Genomic DNA, 21,543 nt, shown 5'->3' on the forward strand with positions numbered 1-21,543 from the left:
AGGTGGAAGACAGAGGGTGGTGGTGGAGGGTTGTTTTTCAGACTGGAGGCCTGTGACCAGTGGAGTGCCACAAGGATCAGTACTGGGTCCTCCACTTTTTATCATTTACATAAATGATTTGGATGTGAGCATAAGAGGTACAGTTAGTAAGTTTGCATTTGACACCAAAATTACAGGTGTAATGGACAGTGAATAGGGTTACCTTAGGTTACAACAGGATCTTGACCAGATGGCCAATGGGCTGAGAAATGGCAGATGAAGTTTAATTCAGATAAATGCGAGGTGCTGCATTTTGGGAAAGCAAATCTGAGCAGGACTTATACACTTAATGGTAAGATCATAGGGAGTGTTGCTGAACAAAGAGACCTTGGAGTGCAGGTTCATAGTTCCTTGAAACTGGAGTCACAGGTAGATAGGATACCGAAGAAGGTATTTGGTATGCTTTCCTTTATAGGTTAGAGTATTGAGTACAGGAGTTGGGAAGTCATGTTGCGGCTGTACAGGACCTTGGTTAGGCCACTTTTAGAATATTGCATGCAATTCTAGTCTCCTTCCTATGGGATAGATGTTGTGAAACTTGAAAAGGTTCAGAAAAGATTTACAAGGATGTTGCCAGGATTGGAGGATTTGAGCTATAGGGAGAGGCTGAACAGGCTGGGGCTGTTTTCCCTGGAGCGTCGGAGGGTGAGGGGTGACCTTATTGAGATTTACAAAATTATGAGGGGCATGGATAGGGTAACTAGGCAAAAATTTTTTCCCTACGGTTGGGGAATCCAGATCTAGAGGGCATAGGTTTAGGGTGAGAGGGGAAAGATATAAAAGAGACCTACGGGAAGAGTTTTCACACAGAGAGTGGTACGTGTATGGAATGAGCTGCCAGAGGAAGTGGTGGAGGCTGGTACAATTGTAACATTTAAGAGACATTTGGATAGGTATATGAATAAGAAGGGTTTGGAGGGATATGGGCCGGGTGCTGGCAGGTGGGACTAGATTGGGTTGGAATATCTGGTCGGCATGGACAGGTTGGACCGAAGGGTCTGTTTCCATGCTGTACATCTCTATGACTCTCTGACTCTATACAAATCTGCAAATGCAAATTCACTCCATAGACCTATGTGAGTGTGTGAGTGTGTGGGATAGAAAGAGAGAGACAGAGAGACAGACAGAGAGAGAGCATGTGTATGCTTGGTAAAGTGTGTTAGAGTGTGATGGATTATGTGCCTGTGAGAGGGTGTGCATGTCAGTGTGAGTGTGGATATGTGTGTGTCTGAGAGAGAGCATATGGGAATGTGTCTGTGTATGAATGTGAATGTATGTAAGAGTGGGTATGTATGGATACTTGTGTGTCAGTGTGTGTATGAGAGTATAGAGTTTAATGGGGTCACCTGTTGTGTGACATGAACCCAAGATCCCAGTTGAGGCCACCCTCATGGGTACCAAACTTGGCTATCAGCTCTGCTCAGTGTCTCTGCGTTGTTGCTTATCCCAAAGTCCGCTTTAGATGATAGTCACCCAAAGATCCGAGGCCGAATTTCCTCGACTGCCGATGTATTCCCTGACTGGGAGAGAACATCCCTGTCTGGTGATTGTTATGCCTTATTTTTCCTTAAATCATCCTTAAGATATCTTGAGAATGTGACTTGAAAGAAGTTCTGGGATTTTCATATTAATGAGTCGAATCCTGCAACACCATTTTCATTGATTTAAGACTTAACAGCAATCTAGGTTTGTTTGATACATTGTGTCAGTTGTCTGACACTTTGATCTTTTACGATAAATTCTATATCCCATGGTCCTGCCCCACTAGCTACCTGACGAAGGAGCAGTGGTCTGAAAGCTTGTACTTCCAAATGAACCTGTTGGACTATAACCTGACATTGTGTGATTTTTAACTATATTAAGGGAGACAGTGGTGTCGTGGATGAGTCATGCAAAAGAACCACAAGGTCATGTTCTGGGGAATTAAAAGAGAAAATGGTGGGGAAAGTCAACAGGTTTGGCAACATCCTTGGAGAGACAAATAGAGTTAATGTTTCAAGTACAATATAACGCCTCTTCGGAATCTTCTTTGATAGTATGATGGGTTCAAATCCCAACTAGGCAGAAGGTGAAATACCAATTCCATTTTTAAAACTGTAAAATTAAACATTAGCCTAATGTTGATGATGTAATGATTGGTAAGGGATTTTTGCAACAATGTCTTTTAGTGGAGTAAACAGTATTAACAGAAATAGGCCATTCAGCCCCTTGAGTTTGATCCACCATTCAAAGAGATCTTGGCTGATGTGGCCTAATTCCATTTACCAGCATTTGGCCTGTCATCCCTAATACCTTAACAACTGATTCTGCATCCACTACCTTTTGTGGCTGTCAGTTCCAAATGTCTACCAGCCAGTGTGTGTAGAAATGCTTCCTAATCTTTCCTGAATGATCTGGCCCTAATTCTCAGATTATGCCCCTTAGTTCTAGAAATCCCAACCAATAGAAGAGGAGGAGATTGGCACTCGACAATTCAACAGGTTGAGGCAAAGGTGAGTACAGCAGATGCTGGAGAAAAGCACAGCAGCTCAGTCTGCATCCAAGGAGCAGGAAAGCTGCTCCTTAGATGAAGGGTTTTTGCCCGGAATGTCGATTTTCCTGTTCCTCGGATGCTGCCCAACCTGCTGTGCTTTTCCAGCACTAATCTAATCTGAATTCAACGGGTTTGGGAAAATGGGCTCAATGACCTGCTTCTGCACTGAGACAATCCTGTGATGATCAGATCGGCCATGATATTATTGAATAGTAGATCAAGCTCCATGGACCAAATGGCTTCCTTTTCAAGAATTTAAAATGATCTAACTGAAGTCTTCAAGATATTAAAAGACAGGTTTGATAAACTGTTGGAAATCTTAGAAGCTGGGCTATCATTTGAGAATTAGAGCGAGATTGGGATGTTAGGAAGTACTGCTACACACGAAGGATTTGAAATTCTCTTCAACAAGTGGCAGTTGATACTGGATTAGTTGTTTGTTTTAAATCTGAGGTAGCCAACTTTTGTGATAAGCAAAAGAGACCCGGGTTCAATTCCCGACTCAGGCAATTGACTGTGTGGAGTTTGCACGTTCTCCCCGTGTGTGCGTGGGTTTCCTCCGGGTGCTCTGGTCTCCTCCCACATTCCAAAGATGTGCAGGTCAGGTGAATTGGCCATGCTAAATTGCCCGTAGTGTTAGGTAAGGGGTAAATGTAGGGGTATGGGTGGGTGGCGCTTCGGCGGGTCGGTGTGGACTTGTTGGGCCGAAGGGCCTGTTTCCACACTGTAAGTCTAATCTAATCTAATCTAAAAAAAAAGGAATTAAGGGAAATGCAGCCAAAGGCAGTGAGATACAGTTTGGTGATGAGAAACAATGGTGTAATTGTATTGTGGGAAAGGCTTGTTGGGCTGAATGGACTACTCCAATGGGTTTGGATTGGAGTGGTGCTGGAAAAGCACATGAAGGTCCGGCAGCATCTGAGGTGCAGGAAAATCTGATGAAAAGCCCTTCATCAGGAATGGAGCCTCCTATTCCTACATTACAAATCTGTGATAATCAGGTCAACCACCATCTCATTAAATGGCAGCGAGAGCTTCATGGTCCACTCCTATTCCTGTGTCATAAATCTGTGCTGATCAGGTTGAACGGCGGACCAGGATGGACGGGCTGAATGGTCACCCGCTCCCATGGCCCTCTGGTCTGATGGAGGACCACCCTGCCTTCATCCCGGTCACCTCTTGGCCTCGGGCTCGTTGGCGGCGAACGGGAGCGGCAGTTGACCCCATTGTTGCGCATTTCCGGTTGTTTTGTTTTGAGCCGGATGCTCGGTGGGGGGGGGAGAGACCTTCGCGAGCGACTTCCGCCGGAAGTGATAGTGGCTGGGGTTGGGGGGGGGAGGGGAAGGGTCTGAAGCGGCAAACGGTCACGGACGATGGAGGGCGGCAAACCCGCCGCTTTCGACCGGGCGCCGGGAGCGGGGCGCGGGCGGGGCCGGGGTTTCGGCGCCAGCGTCGGGCCGCAAGCCCCTGGCCCGGGCGGAGTTCGGGCCCAGGGCCACGGCGACGGCGCTCAGGAGAACGGGCTGTGCGCGGCCCCGGGCTCGGGGCCTGGAGTCGGGCCCGCGGTTGGGACCGGGCCCGGGGCCGGGGCCGCCGCTAACGGGGCGGCGATCGTGCAGGGCAACGGCGTTCACGTGAAGAGCGGCATCCAGCAGCAGGAGCCTCTGAGGCAGCCACGGAGCAGCCCACCCGCCGCCGAGTACTCCGGTAACTGGGGCTGTCAGCCCATACACACATATAGACTTGGCAGCTAATGTATGGAATATATAGGGCCTTGGCGGGGCCTCAGCACCCCGGGGAATGTGTAGGATATATGCAGCTTGAGGAGAGTGACAGGTGCATTGGCGTCAGGTGAAATGTATATAATCTGTAGCTGTTTGATAGAGTTCACAGTCATTGATGTGAACGGAATCTGTAGAGGGTGGCAGGAATGTCAAGAGATTGTGTAGAATTTGTATAGCTTTCAGGGATTTGAGTACCTTTTTTATAGATAATTCAGGGAGTTCAATTGTGTTGATATTGGGGAATCTATAGTTTGCAGAGTTCAAGTGCCGCAATACTGTATCGACTATAGAGATAATATGGAGTTCGATTGCACTTGTGTTGAGAGTGTTTCAAGTCTGTGGAGATTACAGGGACCTTGAATACGTTGATATCATGGAGATCTGTTGAACTTACAGAGATTGCATCGAATTTAGGAACGTTGATAGAGGAATGTATGTGCAGTTAAAGAGTCATACGGTATGGAAACACGCTTTGGTCCAACTCATGTGGCTCAGTGGTTAGCATTGCTGCCTTATAGAGCCAGAGTCCCAGTTTCGATTCCTGCCTCGGGCGACTGTCTGTGTGAAGTTTGCACGTTCTCCCAGTGTCTATGTAGGTTTCCTCCCACAGTTACAAAGATGTGAATGTGAATTGGCCATGTGAAAACTTTCCTTGGTGTTTGGTGCATTACTCGGGGGTAAACGTAGGGGAACGGGTCTAGGTGGGTTACACTTTGGAGGATCGGTGTGGACTTGGGCCGAAGGACCTATTTCCACACTGTAGGGAATCTAATCTAACCTAATCTAATCATCCATGTCAACTTAAGTTACCCCCACCCAAGGGAAAAGATCTTTGCTATTCACCTTCTCTGTACACTCATGATTTTATGAATCACCCCTCCTCTTCCTATGTGCCAGTGGACTCAAACCCTTCAGTCCTGGCAATGTCTTGGTAAATTTTGTCTGACTCCTCTTGAACTTACGATCCTAAAGCAACATGATTGTAGAAATTGCAGCAGACTCAGGTAAATTGATATCAGGTAATGTCGATAATCCAGAAAGCCTACCAGGGATCCAGGAATGTTAGTATCTAACTTATGTGCAAGTTGTATGGAATCCAGGGGTTCATTGCCTTAAATTAATAATTTGGATATGGGCAGAATATACATATGTATGTATGTTTCCTTCTTTCCAGTCTGGATGATGACTGTTGAACAGTACGCTATACTTTCAGTTCCTCCACCAATTGAAGTCCTTACTGCTGCTTGACTTGAATCATTGCTGGGATATGAGCCTTGCTGTCTAGATAAGCATTTATTGCCCATCTCTAGTTGACCTGGAAAGGACAAGATGATGGTGAGCTGTCTCTTGAACTGTTGGAAGCCTTGGAAAATGTAGACACCTGTGGTGCTTACAAAAACTAAGCTTCCTGTCTCGTGATAATCTTTCAATTAACCAGACTCTATTAAACTCTGCTTTAAAAACATTCAAGGACTCTGCCCCCCTTGCTGTTTGAAGGGGAAAAGCATTCCAAAGGCTTGACTCTGCAAGAGAAGAAGTTGCTTTGTCTCTCTCAATAGGACACCCTTGATGTTTAGGCTTTGATCTACAGTTCCAGATTCTACTACAGAGGAAATATCCTTGACAGTTTTACCATGTCAAGGTCCCTTGGGATGTCACATGTTTCATTAAAGCGGGATTACTTTTATAAACTTCTAGCAGATGCAGCCCAGGCTGTCAATCCTTTTCTCATAAGGCACCCCACTAATTTCAGTTTTAGTGCAGTGAGCCTTCCCTGAACAGGTTTCATTATATCCACATCCATCCTTCAGTGAGGTGACCAATACTGTACAGTTTTACCAGTGTCCGGTATAAATTAAGCATAACCTTTGAATTTTTGTATTCAATTATACTGTCAATCAATGACATTCTTTTAACTTACCAAATTATCTGATGTGTCCACATGCTAGCTGTTGCAATTCATGCACTAGGACATCTAGATCTCTCTGCTTCTCAAATGCAGTGTCTCACCGTTTGGACAATATATTTTTTAATTTTCCTGCTAAAACTGACATTTCATATTTTCCTACAAGACACTGTTTGCTAAATCTTTGCCCACTCACTTAATCTAGCTATATCTTTTTATAGTCTCCTCATGTTCTCTTAAATTCCTACCCATTCTCCTTTCCTGTAATGTTATCAGCAAATATACCAACCATATTTTCTGTCCTTTTGTCAAGCATTTGTGTAAATTGTAAACACTTGTGGTCCCAGCATTGATTTGTGTAGTACACCAAACTTGCATTTTGTCAACCTGAAAACAATGCTTACTGTCTCTTCCATTAGCTGCCCAGTCTGCTTTTCATGCCAGTATGATACTACGACACCATGAGCTTTCGTTTTCCACCATAACCTTTGTGGCACCTCATCAGATGCACAACAGACCTTTCAGATCTCTTTGTAATGGTACTTTAAAGAACTCCATTAAGTCAGTTAAGCATGATATCTTCCAGAAAAGTATGTCACCTGTGCCTGATTAACTTGAATGTTTTTCAGTGCCTTTCCATAATGGCTTTAACAATGACTTTGGATGTCTTTCCTAAGACAAATATCAAATTAATTGTAAGTTTCTGCATTGACTGTCTCTCTTTTTCAATAAAGGAGTTGCATTTACTATTTTCCAATCTGATGGAGCATTCTCTGAATGTATGGAATTCTGAAAAGTTAAAACCAATGCATCCACTTGGTCATCAGCCACTTCTTTGAAGCTATTGGCTGAAGTCCAATAGAATCAGCTTCTTTCCTGAATGGACACCTCATACATTGGAGTTGATCTTTCTCTCTACACATTTTCTGTAGCTGGAACACAATATTCTGCTCTCGTACCTGATGTACTGAGGTAAGGTATGATTTGTCTGTTTAGCATGCAAAACAATACTTTTCACTCTACTGTATCTCGGTTCATGTGACAAAAATGAATCGAATCAAAAGATTGAGGGACTTCTCCCCACAGCTCCAATATTTGTACTTGGCTTGGTGATTATAATTTGAGTTCTTCTATTTATTCCATTTCCTGATTTTTAAAAAAGATTTCTGGGATATTACTTGCATCCTGTATATTGAAGACACCTTTCTTAAAAAAACTGTTCAATACCTGTCTCATCCTTATTTTCCATGACGAAATTTCTCTAGGGTTAATTTCACTTGATCTCTTTTTTTTTAAAAAGTATCTCTTGAAATTTTTACCACGGTTTTATATTTGCAAATAACTTTGTCCCTCAATTTTTTTCCCTTTATGAATCATAGTTAATCTTAAATTTCTTTTGCCACGATTCCTGACCTGGCACCCAAATTTGTGATTTCCTTTTATTTGTACATGGCACGTGGAGCTGCTGTTTGTGTTGGTATTTATTGTCTGTTCCCAATTGCCCTTGAACTGAGTGGATTTTTATTCAATTTTTATAGGGTAGTTTAGAGTCGTCACATTGCTGTGGGTCTGCAGTCACATGTAGGCCAGACCAGGTAAGGATGGTAGATTTCCTTCCCTGAAAGGCATTAGTGAACCAGATGGGTGTTGAAGATAATCGGCAGGATTTATACGGTTGTCATAAACTTTAATTCCAAATTTTTATTGAATTCATACTTTACCATCTACCCTGCTGGATTTCAAATCCACGTCCCAAATATTACTTGAAGACTCGATTCCCAGTCCAGCAAAATTAATATTGCCTTCCCTAAATAAGTGTTTCTTTAGGATTGTTAGTATCTTAATTTTGGTTTTTTGCGAACAATGAATGTTGGGTCCTCCCTGGGAAACTTTTATTCTCATTGTAATGCATCTATTCTGAAATGTCTGCCAATGCTTCACTGTTGACCAGTCCTTTTAATTATTCATAACATATGGATGTTTCTGGCTGGATCAGCATTTATTGGCCAGAAGGCAGTTAAGAATCAGCTACATTGCTATGGGTCTGGTGTTACAAGGATGGACCAGTTATGGTTCCCTTTCTTAATCTTGATTATTGAACAAGATGAGTTTTCACAACAGTTGTTAGTGATTAAATGGTTGCCATTATGGTAGCTTTTTGTTCCTGATATTTATTGAATTCACAACAGAGGATGGATTCAAACCCATATCGCCTGAACACTAGCCTGAGATTACTGATCTAATTCTATCAGTATTAGAATCCCAGCTACTCCTTTCACCATTTCACCTTAGCTCACTCTGCTTTCATGTTGTCACAATTGCCATTTTTGAACTAAAATACTCATCTTAAACCCACATATGCTGTCAAACTGAAGGTAAAATTCAGAAATTTTATGGTCACTGCTAACAAGTGATACATTCATTGAGGTTATTAATCCTGTCTTGTTGCACGATAGCCTGCTTTCTGGTTGCCTCCAGAAGGTGCTATTTGAAGAAACTATCTTTTCCATCCCAGGACTTGTTTTGAGTTTCTTGTCTCCTTAAATGCAATTTACCCTTCAATATTCAAGTCCCAATCTTGTCATCTGCAGCCAAGTCTCTCTGATGGCTGAGAGATAATCATTTAAGTTGGCGTTATCAGTTCATTAGTTTTGTCTGGGATGCATGTAAATATAGAATCTCAAACTCAAGCTTGAATAATTGATCAATAATGAAATGACAAATTCATTACTTCCTGTTGCAATCTCATGTGTAATTATAAGCTTAGTTTAAAAAAAGTTGCCTTTTTCTCATTTTCAGCAATTTACTCTCAGTTCTTCATTGCAATAACTCATGTCTTTCATGATCTTATTTTGAGTTTTATCAAATGCAGCATATTTATTCTCCTCACAGCAATGCTTCTGCTCTATTCAGCTGTTGGCTGTTCCTCTCCTAGCTAATCGCCTTATGGCATTCCTGTAATTTTGCTGTTTGCTATGTCTTCCAAAATGTGTTTGAACCCTGCTTCTTGAGGTGCTGCTGACTGCTTGCAGCATTGATCTCCACTTGCCTGCTCCTCTTGATGCTGCTGATTACTTGCAGAGGTTCCTCCATTCACCCACTTCCCGAGGTGCTGCTGACTATCTGAGTTGGAGTTCTCTGAAAAACCTGCTCCTCTCAGCCAAACACTTCCTCCAACACCTTACAATTAGTCAGACATAATTTGCCTCTAACAAGTGCCTGTGTATTGTCATTTATTACCCCACATTTTCCAAGTGACATTTTTGTTGAGAATTGCTGTCTCAACGATTTTCCCATCCATTAATGCTGTTTACAGCATATGTTACAGGGTATTAGCTGCACATACCGTATTTCTGCAGACAATGTATATTAATAAAAGCTGGTCATTGCGAAGTGTTTGGTTAATTAAATTAGATTTACACCATTAACATATTTAAATAATGGAGATTAGCAATTGAAATAATATTTCTTGAATATATTTTAGTTTAAAACCAATAGATAAATAATTTTTTCATTTTCGTTTATTCACTTTATCAGCTTTCCCTTCAGTAAACCTCAAAAGTCATCTTTTGTAAAGTTGTACTTTAACTTATTTTCAAATGCCTTTGAGCAAAAGCTGCTAGATGCTAAGAAAACTAAATTTTTCAGCCTTGTTTGTGTTTTGAACAAAACAAAACCCTCCAAGCCTCAGGCTTTTAGATGCTGAGGTACACGGGTAAAATGTTTCAAGTGTAAAAACAGTAAATTGATGGACAAGTGCTGCTTGCAGCATTTCAAAGAAACAGTGAATATTTTGTGTCTGATTTTTCTCATTGCAGTGGTAAGAATTTGAACATGGGAATTTGTTAATGTTGGACTGTTATGACAAATAGGACACCATGGAGCGACTCATGCTGCCAGGAAATGCATGACAATTTGAGACTTGTGTTTAAATGACAGCATATAATGTGTTCTAGATTGCATTTGTTTTTGTTTTGAGGGATACATATGGGCAAATGGGAGTCAAAAATATAGGAAAGAGGCAACTTCCATTTGTCTCATCTTTGTGACATCTCCAGGTGCTTTGCTTCCACAAATATACCACTTGATGTTGAAGACTGGAAGCTGTTTGGATTCAGAGATGATCTATTCAGTTGTTTATTTTCATGATTCTAATTGTCAATTTTTACAGTGGGAGAACATCGTATAAATTTGTCAAGTAACAAGTCACTGGGGAGTTTGCTTTCAGGGTGCATAGGAACTGTCAGCAGTTTTCATTAGAAATATGGAAATAAATTCATGCTGGAAATAGTTGATGGGAATTACAAGATGAGCTCTTTGCACAGCAACCTTGACTGTTTCAAGTCTTGAATATATTCACCAGTGCTAACACACCTAGCAGAATTTCCTATCTAAGTGTTTCAGAGTATTGATGTAAGTAAATGTTTTGAGACCTTTTGTGTTGCCATTTTGCTCAAAACTCAAATTTCTAAAACATTTGTCAAGTTATGGAAACATTTTGCAATGGGATTACATTTGCATAATCAGTGAAGTAGTGTGTGTCCAAATACACCAAGACTTGGATCCCATTCAGGTTTGGTCGAATAAATGGCAAGAATGACGAACTCCAACAAGGGTGAAGCCAAATATTTCTGCTTGACAATCAATGACATTGGCCTTTTTGTATCCCCCACAGTCAACATGTGGGAGTTACCACTGACCAGAAACTGAACTGGACCAGGTACATATGTACTGTCGCTCCAAGAGCAGGTCAAATGTGAGGAATCCTCTGCAGTGAGTATCTCACCACCTGATACCCTAAAATCTGTCCAGCATCTACAAAACACTGAGGAGGAGTGAGATGAAATGTTTGCATTTTTGTGGATGGCTGCAGCTCCGACAACACTCAAGTTTGGCATCTACCAGGAAAAAGCGGTCTGTTTGGCACCCATAAACCACCTTCAGCACAGTAGCAGCAGTTTTATCATGCACAAGATACACTGTACCATCTCACCAAGGCTCCTTTGAGAGCTCATGGCTTTGGAAGGAAAAGGATAGCAGGTAGCTACAGGCAAAAGTAGACATTGGGCCACTTCAAACTGATGCTGGAAGTGATGGGAGATAAAGAAATAGTTGGAGAACTTAATGCTTTGCATCAGTCTTCACAGTGGAAGACATGTGTAATATCCCAACAATTAAAGGGAGTCGGGGGCTGAGTTGATTATGGTTGCCATTACAAAAGAGAGTGTGAGAAAAGCTAAAAGGTCTAAAATTGATAAATATCCTGGCCCCTATGGGCTACATCCTAGAGTTCTGAGGGAGGTGGCTGAGGAAATAGCGGAGGCGTTGGTTGAGATCTTTCGAAAGTCACTGGAGTCAAGGAGAGTCCTGGATGATTGGAAGATCACTGTTGTAACCCCCTTGTTCAAGAAAGGATCAAGACAAAAGATGAAAAATTATAGGTCAATTAGCCTAACCTCGGTTGGTAAAATTCTAGAATCCATCATTAAGGATGAGGTTTCTAAAATCTTGGAAGAGCAGGGACGGATTAGAACAAGTCAACATGGATTTAGTAAGAGGAGGTCGTGCCTGACAAACCTGTTGGAATTCTTTGAAGAGGTGACAAGTAGGTTAGACCAGGGAAACCCAGTGGATGTGGTCTATCTAGACTTCCAAAAGGCCTTTGATAAGGTGCCACACGGGAGGCTGCTGAGCAAGGTGAGGGCCCATGGTGTTCGAGGTGAGCTACTGGTATGGATTGAGGATTGGCTGTCTGACAGAAGGCAGAGAGTTGGGATAAAAGGTTCTTTTTCGGAATGGCAGCCAGTGACAAGGGGTGTCCCGCAGGGTTCTGTGTTGGGGCCGCAGCTGTTCACATTATATATTAATGATCTGGATGAAGGGACTGGGGGCATTCTAGCGAAGTTTGCCGATGACACAAAGTTAGGTGGACAGGCAGGTAGTACTGAGGAAGTGGGGAGGCTGCAGAAGGATCTAGACAGTTTGGGAGAGTGGTCCAGGAAATGGCTGATGGAATTCAATGTGAGCAAATGTTAGGTCTTGCACTTTGGGGAAAAAAGAATACAAGCATGGACTACTTTCTAAATGGTGAGAAAATTCATAAAGCCAAAGCACAAAGGGATCTGGGAGTGCTAGTCAAGGATTCTCTAAAGGTAAACATGCAGGTCGAGTCCGTGATTGAGAAAGCGAATGCGATTTGTCATTTATCTCAAGAGGGTTGGAATATAAAAGCACGGTTGTGCTACTGAGACTTTATAAAGCTCTGGTGTTGCCCCATTTGGAGTACTGTGTCCAGTTTTGATCCCCACACCTCAGGAAGGACACACTGGCATTGGAGCGTGTTCAGCAGAGATTCACACGGATGATCCTTGGAATGGTAAGTCTAACATACGAGGAACGGCTGAGGATCCTAGGATTGTATTCATTGGAGTTTAGAAGATTAAGGGGAGATCTAACAGAAACATACAAGGTGATAATACATGGATTGGAAAGGGTGGACGCTAGGAAATAGTTTCTGTTAGGCAAGGAGACTAGGCTCTATGGACACCGCCTTAATTAGAGGGGGGTCAATTCAGAAGACGTTTCTTCAGGAGACATTTCTTCAGCCAGAGGGTGGTGGGCCTGTGGAATTCATTGCCACGGAGTGCAGTGGAGGCCGGGACGCTAAATGTCTTCAAGGCAGAGATTGATAAATTCTTGATGTCCCAAGAAATTAAGGGCTACGGGGCGAATGCGGGTAAGTGGAGTTGAAATGCCCATCAGCCATGATTGAATGGCGGATTGGACTCGATGGGCTGAATGGCCTTACTTCCACTCCTATGTCTTATGGGAACCCCACCACCTGCACGTTCCACTCAAATTACTTACCACCCTAATTTGGAATGATGTTGACATATCCTGTTTGTCACTCGTGAAAATCCTGGACTTCCCTTCTAGCACTGTGGGTGTATCTATACAACATGGGCTGCAGTGGTTCAAGGAGGAAGCTCACCCACACCTTGGGGTTATTAAAGAGGACAGTGAGTGCAGGCCTTGCCTGTGATTCCCACATTCTGTAAATTAATTTTTATAAAGGTAAATGTTTTTTCTAAGTTAGGCACATTAATTTAAGGGTCAGGAGTCTGTCTCAGTGAGGACTTTGGCAATGATTGGAATGAGTGTAGGCAGAAGAATTTGAGTTTATAATGAGGGAGGATTCCCACAAGAATGATTCCAGAATGTTTCCGTGGAAAATGTTTGTGTGGAAATGTACCACAACAGGCTTGTAAGCAAAGTTAAAATCAGTACAATAAAAGGGATTATGGCAGAAGGGATACAGAGTTGGCTGAATGACAGTAGTGGTGAATGGTTGTTGTTTTCACAATTAGAAGGAGGGTTCCTTTATGATAATCACAGATTTGTGATGTTTGTTTATACTTAAACTTGAAGCTTTTTTTCAGTCAGATTTTTTACCACACCATATTATATTCTGAAGAAAAAAATGCTTTCAAAGCCCTTTTGGGGCAAATGATAATTGTTAGTTTTAAAATAGTCTGGAGAAGGATTGAGTTCTAAATTGGAGTAAGATCAATTTTGATGGTATTAGGGAGGAACCTTTGAAAGTTGATTGGGGGGGTGCTATTCGCATGAGAAGGAACAGCTGGGAAGTGGGAGGCTTTTAAAAAGAGGAATGTTCAGAGGCCCTATTTCTGTGAGTGTGGCGAAGAAGGCTGATAGGTCAAGGGAATGTTGGATGACTAGAGGTGTTGAGCTGTGGTGAAGTAAGAGTAGTAGGCATATATCAGGTATAGACAGCTGGGATCAAGTGAATTTCTGTAGGAGTTTAACAGCAGTGGGAGTATACTTCAGAGCGAATTCAGGAGGGTAAAAAGGGGACATGAGATGGCTTTGGCAAATGGAGTGAAGGAGAACCTGAAGAGCTTCTCTAAGTATGCTAAAGGCAAAAGAGTACCTAGGAAGACAACAGAAACCCCTAAATTCAATGTGGCCATCTGTTTACTACCACAGGAGATGGGTGAGATACTAAATGATTCGGGTTTTGAGAATATTTGTAGCTCGGGTTGAGGTTCTGGATGTAGGTTTGCTCGCTGAGCTTGAAGGTTCGTTTTCAGACGTTTCAACACCATACTAGGTAACATCTTCAGTCAGCCTCCAGATGAAACACTGGTGTTGTAGCCTGCTTTCTATTTGTGTTTGAGTTTCCTTGGGTTAGTGATGTTATTATCTGTGGTGACATTTCCTAAGGTGTGTCATTTCCTGTTCTTTTTCTCAGGGGGTGTTAAATGTGAACCAAATTTAATGTGTTTGTGGATTAAGTTCCAGTTGGGATGCCATGCTGCTAGGAATTCTTGCCTGTGTCTCTCTTTGGCTTGTCCTAGGGTGGATGTGTTGTGCCAGTCGCATTAGTGTCCTTCCTCATCTGTATGTAAGGATACTGGTGAGAATATCAACCACCTTCTCTATCCTATCTACCTGCGACTCTACTTTCAAGGAACTATGAACCTGCATGCCAAGGTCTTTTTGTTCGGTAACAATCTCTAGGACCTTACCTTTATAAGTATATAGGTCTTGCGCCGATTTTGCTATTTCAAAATGCAGCATCTTCCATTTGTCTAAACTTAAACTCCACCTGCCACTCCTCAGCCCATTGGCTTACCTGATCAAGATCCCGTTTGTACTCTGAGGTAACATTCCTCACTGTCCAATTTTGGTGTCATCTGCAAACTTAGTAGCTATATCTCCCATGTTTGCATTCAAATCATTTATATAAATGACGAAAAGTCGGGGCTCAGCACTAATCCTTGGGGAACATTAAGCTGCCAGTTCTGTCCATCTCTGGGCCACATCTCTTTAATTGCTATGATATCCCAGTCCCATTTCTTGACTCTAATCTCCAGCATCTGCAGTGCTCACTTTCGCCATGCTCTGAGTTCACTTGTCTATTTGTTAGGCCTCTTGCATCGAAGTAAATGCCATTTATTTTATCAGTTTGACCTTGTTCTCTGCTTTGGCAAAAGTGAGGATTGCAGATGCTGGAAACCAGAGTTTAGATCAGAGTGGTGCTGGAAAGACACAGCAGGTCAGGCAGCATCCAAGGAGAAGGAAAATTGACATTTCCTGATGAAGGGCTTTTGCTTGCAACGTCGATTTCCCTGCTCCTTGGATGCTGCCTGATCTGCTGTGCTTTTCCAGCACCACTCTGATCTAAACTCTTGTTCTCTGCTTTGTTCCTGCCTCCCCTGACTATTTTGAATCGCTCCTTTTCCCAGTTGTGCCATTCTCAGTTTGATCTCTTCGCTTATGATTTTCCCTGGGTTCCGACCCCACCTTACTAGTTTAAATTCTCCTCAGCAGCTCTAGCAAATTTCCCAATATAATAGTCCCCTTTCAATTCAGTTACAGTCCGTCCTTCTTGTACAGGTCACTTCTACCTCAGAAGCTATTTCAATGATCCAAAAATGTGAACCGTTCTCCCCTGCACCAGCTCCTCAGCCATGCATTCATATACTCGATCCTCCTATTCCTACCCTCACTAGTTCACAACGCTGGGACTAATCCAGATATTACTACCCTTGAGGACCTCCTTTTTAAATTCCTTTATATATTCCTAACTTTATATATTCTCCTTTCAGAATCTCATCCTTTTTCCTTCCTATGTCGTTAGCTCCAATCTCTCCCTATCCCCTTTTTGAGAGCATTCTGCACCATCTCTGAGATATCCTTGAACCTGGCACCAGGGAGGCAACACACCAGTCTGATTTTTCGTTGCTGGTCACAGAAACGTCTGTTTGTGCCTTGGACTACATAGACCCCTCTCACAATTCATCACTTGGAACCTGACATTACATTCAAGCCAGTCTCAGTACTGGAAACTTGGCTATTCGTGCTACATTCTCCTGAGATTCTGTCATCCTCTACATTTGACAAAACAGCATACTTGTTTAAATTGGGATAGCCACAGAACACTTCTGCACTACCTGCCTACCCCTCCTGTTGTTTACCCGTCTATGTGACTGTATCTGCAGTTATTCTTCCTTCCTATAACTACCATCCATCATAACCCTGTGCTCTTGCAAATTCTTCATTGCCTCTAACTGGCTCTCCAACCCCATGAGATCTGATAGGATTTGCAACCAAAGACACTTCCTGCAGACATAATCATCTGTAACATGGAAACTCTCCCTAAACTCCCACATCCAACAGCAAAAGCATATCGCTCTACTAAAGGCCAACTTTGCTCCTTTACCATCTACATACCCTGGAAATAGCACCACCTTTTTGCTCTAAAAACAGTGCTCCAGGCTAACTTAGTACTTATGGTTTATATTTTTAACACTTAATCAAGAAACAGATCTTAATAAAACATATCATCAAGAAAGAACCCACTCTACTCACGACTGTAGACTTATAGCAAGGGTACACATTCAAAACTGAGCTTGCCTAAATTGGTTCCTTCAAGGTCAGCTGTGAATTTCACTGTTTAATTTTTCCTAGATGCACTCCGATGACCAGAGATACATGAGCTCACACAGTAAAGGCATTAACTGTGCAAATTCACTGCTGTGTCAGGTAGCAGTGTCAGTTTCTCTTGCTCTCTCTGACCATGTGGTCGCCACCTTTTGTCTGTCTTCTGTTTTTAAAAATTGGTTTGATTGTTTTCCCCAAAGTTCCAATACAATGCAACAGCTTATAAAACAGTAATTGCTGCTTCTGGAATTCGAGGAAATCCCCTCCAACACCTAAAATACCTCAAAAAGGAGCAACTCTTAAAGCCACAATTTTTTTCCTGTGCTCCATCTTGGGATTTCCCAGAATCCAAGGTGAGAAGGAACGATTCAAAAGGGGCCTAAAGGGCAATGTCTTCATGCAGCAGGTGTATGGAATGAGCTGTTAGAGGTAGTGATGGCGGTGTCGTCCTGTTGCCCCCTCAGTCAAAGCAAAACACTCAGACACAGTATAGTCTTATCTCCTTCTTCTTTATTTCGGGTCCGGGTGGGAGAGAGAACGATTGCAGAGACATGAGTTCACTGTCTTCTCTGGAACTGTAGTTTCTCAACGAACTATGTAGTCATTTTACAGGGAGGAGCATCCAGACCAGGCAGCATGCATATTGATTGGGTGATCGTTACAATCAATGAGTATCAATAGTCAAGATTAAGCGGTCTGCTGTTACACAAGGAATAACTGGCTTCACATAATGACGTTACATACTGAATGCTTCCATATCTTGTTAAAGGGTCCATATAATGGCTGCTTTTCCACCTTGTTAACCCATTACCCTTGCCTGCATCACCCCATTGTTAACTGTAAGCCCTTATCTGATCTGAGTCAGGCTCAGACCCCACCCCTCCAACCGTAACAAGGACAGAACCCCCTGGTGCACACCTTCCACCCTGCCAACCTTCGCATTAACCAAATCATTCGGCAACATTTCCACCACCTCCAAATGGACCCCACCACCAGGGATGTATTTATCTCCCCACCCCTTTCCACCTTCCGCAAAGACCGTTCCCTCCGTGACTACCTGGTCAAGTCCACGCCCCCCTACAACCCACCCTCCCATCCTGACACCTTCCCCTGCCACTGCAGGAACTGTAAAACCTGCGCGCACACCTCCTCCCTCACCTCCATCCAAGGCCCTAAAGGAGCCTTCCACATGCATCAAAGTTTTACCTGCACATCCACCAATATCATTTATTGTATCTGCTGCTCCTGATGCGGTCTTCTCTACACTGGGGAGACTGGATGCCTCCTTGCAGAGCGCTTTAGGGAACATCTCCGGGACACTTGCACCAATCAACCACACCGCCCTGTGGCCTAAAATTTCAACTCCCCCTCCCACTCAGCTGAGAACATGGAGGTCCTGGGCCACCTTCACCGCTGCTCCCTCACCACCCGACGCCTAGAGGAAGAACGCCTCATCTTCCGCCTCGGAACACTTCAACCCCAGGGCATCAATGTGGACTTCACCAGTTTCCTCATTTCCCCTTCCCCCACCTCACCCCAGTTCCAAACTTCCAGCTCAGCACTGTCTCCATGACCTGTCCTACCTGCTTATCTTCCTTTCCACCTTATCCATTCCACCCTCCTCCCTGACTTATCACTTCCATCCCCACCCCCATTCACCTATTGTACCCTATGCTACTTTCTCCCCACCTCCCTCTCATTTATCTCTCCATCCTGCAGGCACCCTACTTCTATTCCTGATTGAAGGGCTTTGGCCCGAAATGTCGATTTTCATGCTCCTCGGATGTTGCCTGAACTGCTGTGCTTTTCCAGCACCACTCTAGACCGGAACCTCTTGTTTCACAAAACTCAGAGCTTAACTCTTTCCCTGCTTGCTTGTACCCTATACACATTCTCACGGCAGGTATGATTACAACATTTAAAAGGCATGATGAGTAACGGGTTAGAGGGATATGGGCCAAATGTTGTGAAATGTGTTTAGGGTGGATGTATGTTAAATTGCATCGTGAAGTTATTCGTTACAAATTTCATTCAGATTGAGAAAATAAGCAGAGATATAAAAAGAGTAAAAAAAATTCTTAAATATTCAAAATTAATTAAATTAGATAAGGATGGAGGGTCGGACGATGCGTTGTTTCTGCATGATTCGGAAGCTGGTGAACCTCATTGTCATTCCCAGTGATCGTGTCTGTAGTCAATAGTTGCTTGAGCCCAGAGTCGATGAGCAGGAATGTGAGCTTCAAACATTGACACATCAGTGTTAAAGTATCTATTAGAGACGGCTCAGGGGAATCTGTAATAGACTGGACCTGTAAGCCTCTTTTGGTTCATCCGGTGGTCATACTCTGTGATAGTCTAGAATATAAAACTCTTACATTTCAAATTACCTTTATTTATCAGTGGCATCAATGTTACACTATAACATAGATACCTACAAGCCATGCTTGAGCTAAGGTTTTAAACCATTAGCAGAGGAGCGACACCAGCTCTTACCCCCAAGAGCTCGCTCAGGCTACTCCCCCTTATTGTTGCAAACAAGCTGTCTTTATACAGAAATTGGTACTGAGATTACAAAAATACCCATGTCCTTAATCAGATAAGCAACAATAAAATGGCAAAAGTTTGTAGAGGAAGAGAAACTAATTGACAGGTCTGAGTATGCGTGACTAATTAGGCTACATGCACATCAAAATGGGAAACCCTGATCAAGCCAGGCCAATTGCCTTGGCTAGATAAGCTTCCCTTGTAACAGTACGTCATAATAAGAGACTATGTGGAAAAGGTCATGAGGTAATCTCGCTCAGCTAACACGTCCAGTACCATTGTCCTACAGCATGGCTTTTTGAAAAAATCGTTTTAGATTCCCAATATGCACATTAAATTCATAATAATCCCATATCTTAAGTTCCAGGGAACAAAACGCAAGCATTCAATCTATGACAAGCAACTATACACTCAAATCAGACCACAAGAGTTTCCATCTTGTCTCTCCCTCCCTCCCCACTCCCCCACTCTTCTCCCCCCCCCCCCCCCCCCACACACACACACACACACACACGAGCATCTTCCAACTTTCTTACCATCTCAGTTTCATCTTTGTGTTTTCCGAGCTTTTAAGGGTAATGAGACATTCACATTCCAGAACAGTCAAGATTATGGACCTGAGCTTCATAAATTCAAATCTGCTCAGTGTAGTATACATGAAGATTTATCAGAATTGTTTTATTATGTGCATATTCCACTCAGCTTATTAAATTGCAAGTTCTTTTCCTGTTTAGTAGGAGTTTTGTTAAGGGCCTTCAGTATAAACCAGAAATGCAGTTATCCAACCTCCCAACTGTAAAATATGCACAGTGCATATCCCTCTGCACAATATCCCTCTATGCACAATATCCCTCTGGATCAAAACGAAGTACTGCCACACATTCCACAAATGCATAAATGTTATCACCTTATTTACACTGATCCATTGATATTTAAGAGATATCCTTAACTCCTGATAAAAACGGGTCCACCCACTGTGGTCAAGCACTTTCCTGCATATCCTGTAGCAGATGTGTCACATGGAAGGCTACAAGCTTTCTCATCAGGGAGAGGGAGACTTACCTGAGTGCTGTGTTTCAGGTGACAGTCACACCACTGAGTTGTAGGGGAAATTAGAAAGCCCAAGTTAAAGAAGGAGGTAAGAGTGCAGAACACAGGAGAGGTTATTAAAATCTCCAGCACAGACACAAATAGGACAGTGTGCTTGGAAAGGATTAGCAATCAAACTTCAAGCACACTGGACAAACAAACAAACAGTGAGAAGAAGGATGGTTCATATAGGACTGAAGGTGTTATGTCTGAATGCACGCAGTTTAAGGAATAACGTAAATAAGTTTGTGGCAGGTATGACTTAGAAGGCATTATGGAGACAAGGCTGCAAGGGGATCAGGATTGGGAGCTCAATATTTGAGGATATATATTCTATTGAAAAGGTATGCAGGTGGGCAAACGGGGTGGCATTGCTTTCTGAATATGAAATGAAATTAAATCAGTAATAAACAACATAATTGGAGTTATGTACAGGCCTCTGAACAGTAGTCAGGAGCTGGGGCTCAAGATACACAAAAATCTGTAAGAAAGGCCAAGTTACAGTAATCATGGGGGATTTTAATATGCAGACGATTGGGAAAATCAGATTGGTCGTGGATTGCATGAAAAGGAATTTTTGGAATGTCTACAAGATGGTTTTTTTTGGAGCAGCTTGTGGCAGAGATAATTAGGGAGCGCAATACTGGAATTTTTGTTGTGCAATGAGGCAGACTTGCTGAGGGGACTTGAGATGAAGGAATCCTTAGGCAGTGATCCCAATATGATTCATGTTGCAGAGTAAATTCAGAAGGAGAAGGTAGAATCAGAGCTAACAGTATTCAAGCTGAATAAAGGTAACTACAGAGGCATGAGGTCTGAGCTGGGTAGAACCGACTGGGGGAGCCTGACAGGAAAGACAGGGGAGCAGCAAGGGCAGGAGTTTCTGGGGGTAATTGAGACACAACAGAGATTGATCCCGAGGAAAAAGAAGCATGGTGCAGGGAGGATGAGGCAACCATGGCTGACCAGGGATAGCATAAAAGCAAAAGAGAAAGCAAAAATGTTAGGGGCAGAGGAAACTAGAGGATGAGGAAGCTTACAAAAACCAACAGAGAGCAACAGGAAAAGATAACAAGGGAGAAAATTAAATATGAGGGTGAAATAGTCAGTAATATCAAGGAGCTGAAAATGTGTTGCTGGAAAAGCACAGCAGGTCAGGCCGTATCCAAAGAGCAGGAGAA

General features: G+C 42.8%; 1 protein-coding gene across 1 annotated transcript in view; it reads left to right on the top strand.

The window, feature by feature from the left end:
• Window positions 1-3,951: 3,951 nt before the first annotated feature.
• paip1 (poly(A) binding protein interacting protein 1) overlaps window positions 3,952-21,543 on the top strand; it is a 67,665-nt gene continuing 50,073 nt past the window's right edge. The window contains exon 1 of the mRNA XM_060842381.1: window positions 3,952-4,279. The gene's annotated coding sequence lies outside the window, so the exon portion shown is untranslated. The remainder of the gene's footprint in view (window positions 4,280-21,543) is intronic.

This window comes from Hemiscyllium ocellatum, chromosome 2 (assembly GCF_020745735.1).
Source record: "Hemiscyllium ocellatum isolate sHemOce1 chromosome 2, sHemOce1.pat.X.cur, whole genome shotgun sequence".
Lineage (NCBI taxonomy): Eukaryota > Metazoa > Chordata > Chondrichthyes > Orectolobiformes > Hemiscylliidae > Hemiscyllium > Hemiscyllium ocellatum.